Source organism: Poecile atricapillus, chromosome Z, assembly GCF_030490865.1.
Source record: "Poecile atricapillus isolate bPoeAtr1 chromosome Z, bPoeAtr1.hap1, whole genome shotgun sequence".
In the NCBI taxonomy this organism is placed as follows: Eukaryota; Metazoa; Chordata; class Aves; order Passeriformes; family Paridae; genus Poecile; species Poecile atricapillus.
This window is the reverse complement of record NC_081289.1, coordinates 95,667,710-95,682,728: the sequence shown is the minus strand read 5'-3', so window position 1 is coordinate 95,682,728 and position 15,019 is coordinate 95,667,710. Positions and strand designations below refer to the sequence as shown.

The 15,019-nt window shown below is 40.7% G+C and overlaps 1 protein-coding gene across 2 annotated transcripts in view; it reads left to right on the top strand.

The window, feature by feature from the left end:
• Window positions 1-2,158: 2,158 nt before the first annotated feature.
• Window positions 2,159-15,019, top strand: part of MOB3B (MOB kinase activator 3B) — an 88,005-nt gene continuing 75,144 nt past the window's right edge. The window contains exon 1 of one of the 2 annotated variants that reach the window (XM_058826091.1): window positions 2,159-2,257. The gene's annotated coding sequence lies outside the window, so the exon portion shown is untranslated. Of the gene's footprint in view, window positions 2,310-15,019 lie in introns of both variants that reach the window. The other variant, XM_058826090.1, reaches the window with a different exon arrangement.

Sequence of the window (15,019 nt, the reverse complement as noted above, 5' to 3'; positions counted from 1 at the left end):
CTGCAAACCTGTGAAGTGGGCAGTTTTTGGTCAATGTTTGCCACACTGCTCTTGTTCACAGAACACCTTCAACTTTGCATGATCGCATGTCTTGCGTCTTTGTTAGGCTGTACCCTTGTGGGTCCCTGCTACTTGAAAAGAGGGGATTTTTGGCTTTGTTCACTCATTGAAACCAGAATTTCCCAAACTCATTCAGCTTTGCTTTTGGATTCGAATTTTTTTCCACTTAAGAACAGAGAGTTTGGCATATAACCACCTTACTTTTAGTTGAGTGTCAGTGAAATAGGTATCTGCTGTTATTCTCTCTCTTCCCTCCCACCTCCTGCCTCTTTTCTGTATGTGGAAAAGACAGGTCAGATGGGAGGGTGTAAGAAATTTTTATAGGCATGAAAGGCATGAAGAAGAAAGAGCTTCTTTCCAGGTTGTGTGTGTGTAAATACATATATAGTCAGCTGGGAGAATGTGTGTTATTGTTGCATTTTTTCCCCTTGGAGACAATCAGTTCAATGTAACTGTGAAGGTGGGTATTGGTATACACATGGCTGTGTACCCCATACTACTCCCATAAATGCCATGGGTTAGATAAACCAAAAATTTCATTAGCTGATAAAGCAGTAACATGGATATTGTTATTTATTTATTCTATCTGGCAACCCTGAGATAAGGGACTGTGGTCCATGGTCTATGCTGATGATTACCACACCAGCTGGGATACTGCTATGGAGGGTAAACTCCTACAGAGCACTGTGTCTGTGAGGAGCTCTGTAGAAGAGGGTCATGGGGCCTAAGGTTTTTTCTGCTATTGCTACAGGTTCAATGATTGGTCAAAGTCAAATTTGTTGCCTAAACTGAAGTTTTTCCCTAACACTGCACTGGTATGGCATGGGACTAGGCCTCTTCCCAGAAGCTATGGGGGAGTAATCGTCCCACTCTCCTCTGCGCTGGGGCAGCCTCATCTTGAGTCCAGTGTGCAGTTTTGGGTGCCATAACAGAAGGTATAAAGCCATTAGAGAGGGTGTAAAGGAGGATCAAGAAGATGGTGAAGGGCCTTGAGGTGAAGCCATACGAGGAGTGGCTGAGGTCACTTGGTCTGTTCAGCGTGGAGGACACTGAGGGGAGACCTTACAGCAGTTACAGCTTCCTTGTGAGGGGAAGAGGAGGGGCAGGCACTGATCTCTGGGGTGACAGTGACAGGACCTGAGGGGATGGCCTGAACTTGGGCCAGGGAATGCTTAGGCTGGCTATCAGGAGAAGGTTCTTCACCCAGAAGCTAGTTGGGTACTGGAACAGCGTCCCCAGGGAAGTGGTCACAGCACTGACAGAAGCCTGACAGAAGCATTTGGACAAAGTTCTCAGATACATGGTGTGACTCCTGGGGATGTCCTTTGCAGGACTGGGAGTTAGACATGATAATCCTAATGGGTCCCTCCCAACTCAGGATGCGCTGTGATTCTGTGAGATGAAGGCTGACCCTCGGGTCGGACTGAGTGTGGTGGGCTGGGGCAGTGTGTGCAGGGCTGGGGCAGTGTGTGCAGGGCTGGGGCAGTGTGTGCAGGGCTGGGGAAGTGTGTGCAGGGCTGGGGCAGTGTGTGCAGGGCTGGGGCAGTGTGTGCTGAGGGCGCAGGATGAGCTGGGCCTGAGACACCCCGCGCACGGGCAGGGGCGCAATGCCCGCCAGGGGGCGCCCTCCGCCGCGGCAGGGCAGCGCGGGGGCCCGGGGCCGGCGGGGGGTGGCGCCTGGGGACGAGAGCCGAGCCGAGCCGAGCCGAGCCGAGCCGAGCCGAGCCGAGCCGAGCCGAGCCGAGCCGAGCCGTAGCGTTCTTTTCGTGCCCCTCAGGCGAGGAAGGCACCTGGAGGGGCAGCAGCGGCGCTCACAGCGGTGGGAGGTAAGACGGGGGCGGTTGCGATGGGTCAGGGCGGCGCACGCGAGGGTGGGGTCGGTCCCGCCGCCTACAAACTTCCCGCCGTGAGCGGGATGGGTTTGCGGCCCGGCAGTCGCCCGCCCACTCCGCGCTGTGCTCGGTCGGGGCGGAGGTGACAGCCCCGCCCAGCTCCTCCGACCCCGCGGGGACTGCCGTGCTCGGGGCTCGGCCGGTGCTCGCCCCGCTGGGAGGGGCTCTTGCTCCCCCGCGGCCGCACTGCCCTGGCGCCCCCGGGCCTCCGCCGTCGGTAGGCGCGGGCGGGGGGCGGAACCTGCCCCTCGTCCCGGCCGGAACGACAGGTGGTGGGCGCTGCCTGCGAGGACGGGACGGTGCAGGTGAGCGCGCTTCGCTCCGAGCAGCAGCGGCTGGGCTGCAGCCCGCACGAAGGTGCGCTTTCCCAAGGGCTCCTCTTTCCTTTTTCTCTTCTCTTTTTTTTTTTTTTTTTTTCTTTCTTGGTGGGCTTTTTTTTTCTTTTTTTTTTTAGTTTCTTTATTTGTTCGTTTCCTTTTTCCCCATCCCGTCTCTCAGAGGTAGGTCGCTGCGTGCTTCCTCCAGAGCTTCAGAAGCCGGTTCGGTGCTGCCATGGAGCCGCGGGCTCTCTGGACTTGTTGCCCTTGGCGGGTGCCCGAACGCGGGAGGGACGAGCTGGGCCGGGCCGGGCTGGGCACAGAGCTCCAGCCGCCTCTTTGCACCGTGCTCTGGCTCAGAGAGGCGAGGTCCGGAGCCCTGCATGCTGCTCCTGTTGTAATCTTGTTGAGCAAAGGGATGGGAGTCTCAGCCGGGAGTTTATCGTCTTCCGTGGCAAACACTGAGACACAGCTTCTTAAAAATGGCAATTTTGCTGCGCTTTCTTCAGTGCTGTGGGCGAAGCTAGTGTCTCAAGAAACGTGCCATGCAGCTATCTGCCAGGTCTGTTAGTTGTGGAGACACAGGCTCAGGGTGCTGGATTTTGCATTTAGTTTGCAAGGTTGCTCAAGGAAAAATGGTTTGTTTTAAACTCTTTGTTCCCTAGTGGAACACAGTATTTGAAATCCCTGAAAGTCTTTGCAATCACAGTGTGACAATCTGGCAGCTAGCCTCTCAGAAGCTGACCTAGGGCTTATTATGGAGAAATGAGTAATTGCCAGTGCAAGGACTCACATGCCCTAGAGGTACTCGCTGTTGGCTTAAAAGAGAAGAACTGCAGTGCAAGCACAGGCAGAGGCTCCTGAAGAGTCCTGCTTGAAGCTGATTGACCCTGAAGATCATCTGTCCTCTGGCAAGACTGCTGCCAGCTGGCATTTGAAGATGTAGAATCTTCTTGCTCCCATTTGATGGTCAAATCAGCCTGTTCTGGGACTGGTTGTGGACAGCTTTCATAAATAAAATATTCTGATTGAATAGCTGTATAATTGTCAAAAGGAGAAAGTTGTTTTAGGAGCCTTCCTTAAACCCTGGTTAAATTTCAACAATTTCTTAAATAGGTATCAGGATTGCTTCTATTCTCCAAGCCTTTTAGTTGTATTTTACACACATATATAATTTTTATTTCATGGGGGACACTTGAGAGACAATATTCTGGACATACCTAACTGGAGAATTTTTGGGCTGGGTGCGCTGCAGCAGGTTGAGGAGAGCCCATTTCCCTCTTTTCCGCAGCAAAGCATATTATTCAAGATTTGCAAACTTCTTGGGGTGGACTGATAATTGTGATGATTATGCTTCCCTGTTCCATGGGGCACAGAAAAGAGCATTCCTGGAACACAAAAAAAAACCAAAAAAAAAACCAAAAAAAGATCAAAACAAACAAAAAACCCCAAAAAAACCCCAACCAAACTACGTGAAAAAACAAACCAAAAAAAACACCAGAAGGAGGTTACTGGTGGTTTTCTAACAGACAATATACACATCTGAAAGCCGGCTGTAGGGTAGAAAGAAAAGGAGCACAAGGGTACAGTCAAGCAATACTGAATTCCAGAAAGTGCTAAAGAGAAAAGGAGGTGGGTGCAAAATGGCATGATGTGGCTTGGCATCGAGCCTCTTGCAATGATGATTTTATGCAGCTTGCTGGTGTGTTGGTGTAGTAGCTGCTGCTGCTTAGAACGCATTAGTGAGTGATGTGAGATTTGGGACTGGACCAGATCACTTCAGTTTCTTTGCTGGTGTTTCTCTCCTGAAAAATATTCTTAATATATAGAGCCAGAAAAATACTTGGCATCATTAGGCCCCTGAGAAAGGTACTTGTGTTCTGGAACAGAAGCTGAAAGCAGAGAGGTCCAAGTGCTCTGGGAACAAGGATCACAGAGTCATTTGGAATAGCAGTTGTTTAGAAATGTTACAGGACAAGCATGGTACTTGTCTTTGTTTAATATTTAGTCTTTATCACTAGTTAGGTAAACTGAGATTTTGGATGGAATTTTTTTAGACAAAACAAAATGTTATTTTCATTCTTCTCTTTTAGGCTATTATCTCAGGATTAGATGCTTCAGTACCTTTGACTGATAGATGAGTGTCTTGTGAGCCACATCTGAGCCAGGGACTTAGACAAGAACTGTCCAGATAAGATGGAGAGAGAAACATAAAATGAGTAAGATATAACTGGAATTTTAAGCTACTACTGTAGAAGTAAATTTATTTCCAGAGATTTATTCCACTAAGATATTCTGGTGATAGGTAATTAGCATATTATTATAGTAAAGGAGAAATACTTGCAAAGGAGCTGCAGGTGCGGCTGTAGATCTGTTTTACACCAAGTAACTGAGAGGTTCTTTTAAAGGTATTTGGACCAGACAAGAAAAGCAGAGGAGATAACTGCTAACTGTTCTTGTTACCCAGTCTTCCTGCCACTCTAACCTTTCTCTTTTGTGCTGGTTCTCATATGCAGTGTATGTTCTTCTCTGGTTTTAAATCTCTACCTTTGAACAAAAGTATGGATTTTATTTGTTTGGGTATTTTGGATAATTTTCTGTTGGTCTCATGGGCTCAGGAAAAGTTTCAACAACTAATAAAGCAGAACAAGGATGTGAAATTGGAAAGTGGGAAAGGGAGGAAGAAAAGATGACCCAGTTTTACATCCTGTCTTGTGAACCATCACTGTTTTTTTGACTTACCCTGGAAAGATAAAAGGAGACTTAGCCTAATCAAGTAGATTGACAAGAACACACTTTTTAGAAGCAGAGGGCTCTTTGGCCAAGAGTTTCTAAGTTCTTTCTGAACTGTTCTGAACTGTTTGGTCTGGGAAATCTGTCATCGGTTTCAATTTAAGACATGCTGCTTCTGCTGTTGAGGGCATTTGATTACCAATACAATCCAATAAATTATACTACAATAAAAAATACCACACCAATACAATCAAATAATTATTTTTTTTTTTGTTTTGTTTTGAAGGTTCCACATACCCTTTTGCTGACAAAAGGTTCAGGTTTTTAATCTAGAAAGACTTCAGTAAGTTCTGTGGATAACAGCATGCAGTATATGCAGGTGGTTGGTAATAGGTGACCACTTCTGTCTTAACAAGAACTCTCTTTTCACCAGAGTGAACATCAGTTTCGGATTTTGGATTTTTGTTTTTGTGATATAGCACTAATTACCATTCAATATAGAAATAAATAAATAATGCCACTCTAAAGTTTTAAAGCAAATTCTTGCAAATAGAAGTGCAGTCTCTGAATCAGCAGCTGGAGAGGGTGCTGAGCAAGTGTTTAAAGCAGCTTCATGAGCTCTGATACTAAGCCTTGAGTTGAATGGTATTTCCAGTGTGCTGAAACTGGAAAAGTGTGACTGGGGGCTGATTTCTTGACCTTTGGTTATTCATTCCTTACTTCAGCTTTTTATCTTGGCAGAATTGCAGAAAAAGCAGCTCACAACTGTCTGTATTTCAGATCATTTCATTGATCACTACAATATGGTACAATGGATCATTTCAGATCATTGATCATTCAGATGCTTCCCTGCAGAATTTGAACTTAAATTTTTCTTCTTTTAACCAAGAAAAAAAAAATCAAGAAGATCTTGAAATGTAGTCTTTTTTCTTAAAAGAAATTTTAAGTGGCTTTGAAATTGTTACTAATTCAAAAAATCATAGAAAACTATTTTCACTTTCCCATTTTAGTGTCTCTCCACCCACCCCCCCACCAGCTATCCCCCCCTTTGTTCTTGTACCCACCGGCATGGTATTAGAGTGCTTGATTAAGATAGACGTTGAAGTGGTGACTATTCACAGACATTTCAAAGCAAATGCATTAAAAAAACTTGAACGAACAGACGTGGTTGTGTTTCTTTTGTTACAGCAGTGATAAAAAGTTACAAAAAGTTTCATTGCAAGAGTTATATGTAACAACAGTAGTCTAGAATCTTTATATGAATGTTCAGTATTTAATTTTTAAGTACTCATGTAAAGGAAAAAAAAGTCAAGACTGTTACTTGGCTTCAAACAGTAGAAGACCATATTCAGTTTCAGAAAATGGAGATCTTTCGACAGGAATAGAAGGTTACATATTGTTTCCTCAAGGGGGGTTGAGGCTGAATTCCAGGTGAGAAATATGAAATTAATATTGGTTACAGTTACTTCCTTTTTCTTTTTTAAGATACAGTTAACTTTAACTTGTAAAAGCACAGATTTTTTTACAGAGAGCTAGCCTCGGTAGTTCTTAAACAGCCATGTTCTCTATAAATGCTTAGCTGATATCAGTCAGGTAAGCTTATGTGGATACCCTAAATTACCATCTAATGAGGTCTCTATTTCCCCTTTTCAAAAAAATCCAACCAGCCAGCATCTTGAAACTGTGTGTCACAATTGACACTGAGGAATACATGAGTTAATAGGCGTATCTGCTTTATAGTCATGGAAGTAGCTCTCCAGAAGAGCTGATGAAGGAAGTGAATGTTTCTGCACTGTCCAGGGATGGGCTCTTTTTAGGTCCTGACACTGTCATTACCTAACCAAAATGTGATGTGATCCCATGAAGAACTGATAGTATCCAGTTAGAATCCAGCAGGCTGTGCAAGGTTGTTACCAGTCATACTTGCTGAAGCCTGTGCTGACCCTCGGCTTTTTAGAGACTGGAACCCAAGTGCAGAACAGAGCAAAGAAAGTACAATATAAATTTAGGTACATTGATACAGTCTTATATTGTCTTGCCTGATACATTATGCCTAGGGAAACCTCAAGGTCATGGCCTTCAGTTCCTCAGCGTCCTTGATCTTAAGATCCAAAATCTGTTTACATAAATTCCCCACAGTAACCACAGATTAAAAGCAGCAAATTAAAAAAAAAAAAAAAAGGAAAAAAAAAGAAAAAAGAAAAAAAAAAAAGCAAGTGAAGTAAGTGTAATTGAACATATTTTGCAGACATCAAACATCACTTCAGTGTCAGCATAGTTGTAAAGTGTTTAAATTAATAAAACAGAAACTGACTGAAGGAGTTTGGAATGTTACATTATCCATGTGCCAAACTGTTTGTATACAATCAGTTAAGAACTGAGCTCTTCTGTTGTTTGAAAGCAGAATTATGTTCAGGAGTCTGAAACCCATTCTTTCCTCCCTGTCTCTGCAAAGCCGGAGCATTTGAGAGGGGAATGAGTGGGCCTGATCTCCCTAGCCCACTGTCTAATTTGCCTAAAATTAGGCAGTTGTAACTACCCTGTTGTTGCATTCCTGGAATAAGGAATTCTACCGATCAATTTTAGTAGCTGCATGCAGAATAATTTTTCCTTTTTTTTTTTTTTCACCAAAGTGGGAAGGGATTTTTAGATATATATTGCATTTGAATAAAGGGAGGAAAGGCAACCTGGGTTACAGTTCAGCCCTCAAAGTTCTAGTAAGATATTGAGATTCTGTCTTCAGGTAATGGTAGCAATACATAATTTTTTTTTTTTTTTTTTTTGTCAAAATAATCTTTTTTTCTTCCCCAGTTCCAGAAGTTACAGACATATTTTAACTCTTTTCTTCTTATATTCAAATTTGACACATTCCATTTATGATAAAAATATATGAGGCATGAGATATGCTTGAAGATATGTGAAATCTGAGGTGGAAAAAATTCATGTCAGAAGTCTTCCAGTTTTATAGTGTATAGGGAGTGATATTGACACCATTGGGTATTCAAGGTATCTCGAGTAACAGTTAAACAGATGAAGATGATAGCTTGAAGTACTGTTTGCTTCTTCCTGAATGAAGGAAAGAAAGATGGGAGAGGAATGGAAGAAATTTGTTAATATCTGTGTTCATACAGTAGTTCTTTTCAGATTAATTTTGTCTGCTTATGAACTTGAAGCACAGTGAATGCATACATATTTTACATAGTGTTCTGAATCAACATGTCCTGAAAATCTGTGCTGTAATTATTCGATATTCTGTATAGAAAGCTATATAAAGATCTTTTATATATATCATATATATGCATATATATGTATATTTAATATATAATATATAAATAGATATAAATGAATCTCCATAGGCTGTGGAGACAATTATACTTACAAAATAAATATCAAAGCTGGTAATTCACTTTTCTTGTTTGGGAAGACTACCTTTTTTTTTTGTTTGTTTGTTTTTGTTTAAGGATGTCGTGCTCATCTTAAGTTCTCATCTGTTTGTTGACTTAGGATCTTCATGATGTATAAGACTACAGGAATGTCTGTCTTCCTTATGCATGTCTGCATCTTGTACTTTTTTCCAAGTTAGTGAAGTAATGCAAAAATAAAATCTAGGCAGTAATGTATGTAAATTTTTCAGGTTGTAAAACTGCTGTTATTTTATGCAGAAAGACCACAAAACCTTTTTTAAAATAGTGCAAAGAGACAACTCATATCCACTTGTATTTTTAAAGATCTTCTACAGAAGCAATGATACCAAGTGCCCTTTCATTAGAGTACTGTACATGTTTAACTTAGAGCACTGAATGTTTTTTTTGAAAACAAGCCCCAGCTGTCAATTTGAAAATTATTAAAATGTGGATATGAAAAACCTATCAAGAAGTGGGAAATTACTGTATTATTAAAATATACAAAACATAGAAGATTTTACCTCTTTATGTAGTTTTTTTTTTCAAAAGACTGTCAAAAATTATATGACATGTTCTCAGTTCCATTTGAACTGCTTCCCAGGAACAATGGCTGTATTGCTTATCTTTTAGGAAATTGGTGATTCTTTGAAAGTACTTTTTTATGCTGTATGTCAAGGTTTTTAGGATCCACGTTTGAAAATTTTTTCTTGCTTTTGATTGTTCTTCTGAAAAACATGTCTCCAGTTCTTCAATTTGATGATGAATTTCATTTTGTAAGTTCTCAATCTTGCTTGTATTCCAAACATCAACAGGAAGATTTTTGCTAAATAGTTGGAAGATCTGTTGAAGGAATTCATAGATGATCCTTATGATGTTCTTCTGTGTGACCTTAGTAATCTCCACAGGGAATCTGAAATCAGTTGTTTCCCTAAGACATTGCTGAGGAAAATAACCACCCATTTTCCACAGAAAGTTCATGATACGATAGTTTGCTTTGTTTCCTTGGAAAAGACAAACTGAACAAGAGATTTTGATGTACAATGCCAGTATAATGCAGATTTGCAGTAAACTTCTCTGAACCATAATGGTCATGCTGCTGAAGCAGTCAGCACTGTTTTCCTTTCCCTTTTGCAGATCCGTAAGCTTGCAGTTTCTTGGTTGTCTTGTCTTGCTCACATGCTTCTCTTTCACATCTCTGAATTTATTTCATCTGTACAACATGATGGGTATTACTCACTGTGTGGGAGTTACTCTTTCTAACAGCTATGGTCCTGGCAAGGTTTACTGTTTATTTCAGTTTCACACAGTTGCAAAAGTTTTGCTTATTTCTGTTTTGACTGAAAAATGAGTAAATCAGTCAATCTAGTGATTCAGAGGATATTGGCAGATTAGCAGGTTAGAATGTGGTAGGAGCATTTAATCTTCTTACATTCTAACATTCTAAATAGGCAGTCCTGCTTGAGAAATTATATTTTTATGCTTAAATTGGCAAAGAGTGAAAAATAATCACATCCCTGGCTAACAGATATGCAATCAATGCAAGATGTAATTTTATTGATTTAAGAACAAATATATATTTTAGTAGAATAAATTGTTAGGGCAATGGCTTAAATTTTATCAGAAAAATAACGTTGTTGTCATAACTATTGACTCACTAGGGGCAGATGTTGCTATGACTATGCTGGGAAAAAAGAAGTATATACAACTCTTTAGAAAGATGTCTTTTTCTCCAAAATCTCTGATAGTTCACTGTTCAGAGAAGCTTTGTTCTTTTCCATCACTTGATGAATCAGCCTCAATTTTTACATACATTAAGGAAAGCATGCTTTTATATAAAAAAAGAGGAATTCCTTACATTTCAGAGTAAGAAAACTAGTTCTGAAGCCTCCTCCTGTTGTCCCAAAAGGGGTTCTTTCGCCTGGTGTATTAGAGAGTCTGGCTCTGCTCATCCACTGAAATGCAAAAGAAAGCATCTTTTAAATCCAAACCAGTCAAATAAGTATTTGTACACAGTTATTTGGTTTCTTACTCTTAAATTCTGTTCCTTCTGTTGAGGTCTGGGTCATTAGTAAACAGATTTGAGTCTTCTGTGCCTCTTCTTGTGAGATATATAGAGCTTTCTGACTCAAGCATTTAACTTGCATAATAAATCTCATCCTATGAAGGATAGGGACAACATTCTGGCATATAGTAACTCATGAGTCAATTTACTGTCTCCAGTTGGCCACTCTGTGAGTTTCAGGAATGGCCATAAAGCTGCCCCAAAAATCAGTGCTGTAACTTTACTTAGCCCTTACAGATAGTTTTTACTGAATATGTGGCTCTGCTGTTTATCAAAAATTCATTGTTTCTCTAGTTTTACTAGAACTAGAGGGTCTTGCTATTTTCCCCTGGTCCCCTCATTCATTGTAAAAAATTCTCCAACATCAATGACCCTTGCTGCCTACAAATATCACATTGATTCAGGCCAAAAGTGTGTGTGTGTTTGTGCAGGGGGAAGTAGGGGCCTTTCAGGCCCCAAGCCCCCTGTTTATGGTGTTTCTTTCACCTTTGTAATCCCAGTCTCTTTTCTTTCCACAGTAACAAGGTAATCAATCTAGGCTAAGTATACCTCCAGTTAGAATAACCTAACTGTTAACAGTTTCCAAAAGCTGATACCCTCCTTCCAGATTCTCTCAGTACAAACTAACAGATCACTTGCAATTCAACAAATATGAAATATAAAAAATGACATATATAAAACTGGGCAGACCCCTATTGCTTGTTTTGAAAATGCCTGAATCACTGGTTGATTATTTCCCTGAGTCTGGCCAGCAACAGGACTAAAACCTTTACTTCTGATATGCTATTTATTTTGATCCATATTCTCTTTATTTGTCCCCACTCCTATGTTCTATGGTGTGAAAAGGAGGGAAGTAATATTCACACATCTTCTGCTTCATCCCCTCTGCAACACATGGTCTTTCCCTTTTTCTCCTTAGTACATGACATCAGCATATCTCCTCCCAACATACACTTTTTCTGAATACCTGGGTCTCTATACAGTGTCATAAAAGCATCAACATAAACCAGAACTGATCCCATTACCAAGTCAGCAACAAAACACTGACTCCAAAATAAAACCGCAAAAATCCATTTTACTCGTTCTCCAATGTACAAAGTGTCCACCACTGCTTACAATATGTGTTCATTTTATCTTTCGTCATTGGATCTTTCCCAGCTTACTCCAGCTTTTCAAAATAAAACCCCAAGAGCTACAAGGTAAAACTGTGGACTAGTTTGCCAATACTCATTTGCCCAATTCCTTTATCTTTAGGTCCAGACCTCTAATACAAATAATTGTTTTACTCTCTGCTCCAACTCCTTATTGTCAGAGAAAGGAAAAGCACTCTCTCGCATCACACAGTTTTGTGTGTAGCAATTTTAAAGCCTAGGCATGCATTTATTTCTCAGTTCTGATCCCCTAACAACTAATCTGTTGTTAGTTACATGCTGCTTTGACCTTGTGTCAGGAAAGATAGGAGGACACATCCCGTCTTTCATACACTGTTATTGTTGTGTGCAGTGACAGTCACTGTTCCAAATCGTCCTTATCCAATTTACACAGAGCTTGAAGTTTTCAACTACCAGTCCCACTGGTCTGCTCAGGACTGGTCACACTGATCAGTTACAACAAAATGAAATTTGATACTCACCAGTCCAGAAATTCACACCACTTTTGCCCTTGCTCAAATACCTCTGGAGTGTTACCTTTGACTTGCTCACTGCCTTGATGCTGGAGAGGATTTGATGGAATCTCCAATCAAACTGATCCAAATCATTATCTGCTTCTCTTTTGCTGGTGGCAACAAGATAATCCAGGCAAGGCAAGGCTTCATAGCTCCTATTTGGGTCACCAATATTGTTGTCCCAAAATGGATTCTTTCACCTGTTAATGCAAGAGGCTGATCTACACACAGAGCTGAGGTATTTGATTTATTTACAGTTCGAAACAGAAAGGGGTGCTGGGTGGCAAACCCACATACCCAGCACACAGACTACCAAAACTGTTTACTATTTCTATATTTTAGCAAACAAAGAGATTAATGTTCATTTGATACAAGTTACATAATCCTGTTATTAATTAGTATTCTCTCTTCTCTTCGTTAAATGATTCCCTTGCTTCTTTTGCTAATTAATGCCTGCTTGCTCAGTCTTTCTTTTCTTTGAGTTAGTGGATTACTTGAGTCTGTGGTCATTATTTTTCCTTGCCAGAATTACCCTTTACCCAGTTGAAATGTTGGCTTTTTCACGTCCTTATCTCGGGAGTTCTGCCAAATGACCTTGTGGCCTATAAATTCTGCATTCTTTGTGTCCACTCTTAGTGGTGCCTCCTTCTCCCCCAGCTCTGCTAACCTCCTGCTAGGTCTGTGATCACTGAATCATAACAAGCCCTAAACCTTAACAAGACTATTCTTCAGGCAAGTAATTAATCTTTCCAATGTCTGGACATCATTCCCATGAAAACAAGCTCTCAAGGAGACTGAATCCACTTTCATTGTTAGCAAAATTTCCCATCTTCATTACTACTCCAGTTGGTGTGATGCTTAATTTTTTCTCCCAGGGTCTGGCTGATGTAATTCTCTGACTATCAGGTCTTTGGCCAGGTTGTAGTAGGACTGCAGGTAGCCACCACTGGATGATTTGTAAGTGTCTGAATCAATCTGAGCCTTTGATAATGACACTTCTAAGGAAGTGCCACATAAGCACTGTAACTTGAAATTGATGTGCATGGTTGGTTCCTGAATATCCATTAACAAAGTGCCATGTTTCTATGTATCACTGACATCCTCTAGTGCAGTACCAGCCTTTTGAACTTGTAATCACAATATAGGAATTCATTGGTGGTTGAGAAGAAAGACTGACTTGAACATTAAGATAAGCAAAAATTACAAAGTATTTTGCAGTCAGGTTTGATTTTCTTCTCATGGTAATCTTTATGGATTGCTAATTCTAAAAGTGAGCCAAAGTGATTTACCTTTATGTTATTCAGCCTGCATAATTACAGGAATATTTGAAAAATAATATCCAACATGTATAAGCTCAGAAATATTTGATGTTCTGATTTTTTCTGGGGTGGGGTTGTTCTTTTCCTAATTGCATGCTGTGTTTTAGATTCAGCAGGAGGATAGTATTGATAAAGCACTTATGATTTGGCTGTTGTCATCAGGACTGTTGTTTCCCGTGCTCTGCCAATGACCAAGTGCACAAGTAGCTGGAAGGAAGCCCAGCCAGGACAGCTGACCTGAACTGGTCAAAGGGGTATTCTACACCACAGAACATCATGCCCAGTATATAAACTGGGGGAAGTTGTACAAGAGCTGCTGACCTGTCACTGGCCAGTGGGGGATGAGCAATTGTAAGGTTCATCACTTTTCTTTTTGGGTTTTATTCCTCTTTATCACTATATTTGTGGTTGTGGTTGTTTATCATTGTTATGATGATGATGAGATTACATTTTGTGTCACTTATTAAACTGTTCCTATTTAAACCTATGCATTTTACTTTTCTTTTAGATTTTCCTTCCCATTGGGGAAGGGGGAGGGGTGAGTGTGTGAGTGGCTGTGGGGTTCTTGGTTGCCAGCTGGGGTTAAACCATGATAGATGCAGGCACTGAAGGAATTCCTCAATGATCTTGAGATTATATTTTGTTAAAGGAAAAATAAATCCTATTGATGTTTGGAAGCACCTGTTATAGTCTGACAGGGTGAAAATTTGCTATGGATAAGCAGTTTCTTTAGCAAACCAGTGAATAACTTCAGCAGCTACACAGTAATATCCTAGTAATATAGGAACTCTACCACAATTATTCTTTTTTTGCTTCTGCTGTTGCTAAGACTGTAGTTGTGTTGTGATACTGTCACAAATTATCTACACCCAGAGGTCTTTAGAGAAGTTAGTTTATGAGTGAAATTTGTGGTAAGGATGGCTTTGTGTTTGAAAGAATGGACAGAGAATCAGAAGGGCTATAGTAGATTCAGTGCATTGATTTGCCACAAATGTTTTCTTAACTTTAGTTTGTTGTACATGTGTATGGATCTTCTGCATTAAATGGAACACTGATTTAAATCAAGTAAGGACCAGTCCTTTCATCTACTAAAGCAGTATGAGGAACAACTTAGTGCTGCATGATGAGGTGGATCTAACTCACTGTTCAGTGAATTGCATTATATTCAGTGGTTGTATTCTATTTATATACTGTTTATACTCTTATCCCTCTTTTCCTTCCATTGCCATTTCATAGGAGACCCATTAACTATTTAATTGTTGTAGAAAAGAAATTTAAATTTCAAGGGGAGATTAAGCAGTATGAAGTGATTGTAAGTGATGAAGGAGAGAATGTACTGTGTAAAAACCTTCAGGTCAGGGTAAGGGATCAGAGACCTGTTGGCTTTGTGCAGCTTATCTAAGGACAAGTCAGGACAATTGCTTCTCAGAGTAGGTAAGTTACATCTACATAATATTATGCATAACTGCCTTTATTTTGGGGACATCTGAGGTACCACATGGAGATTACCGTCTTCTAAATCAGAACTCTTCTTCCTGGAAAACAGAGAAGGGAGATACACACATA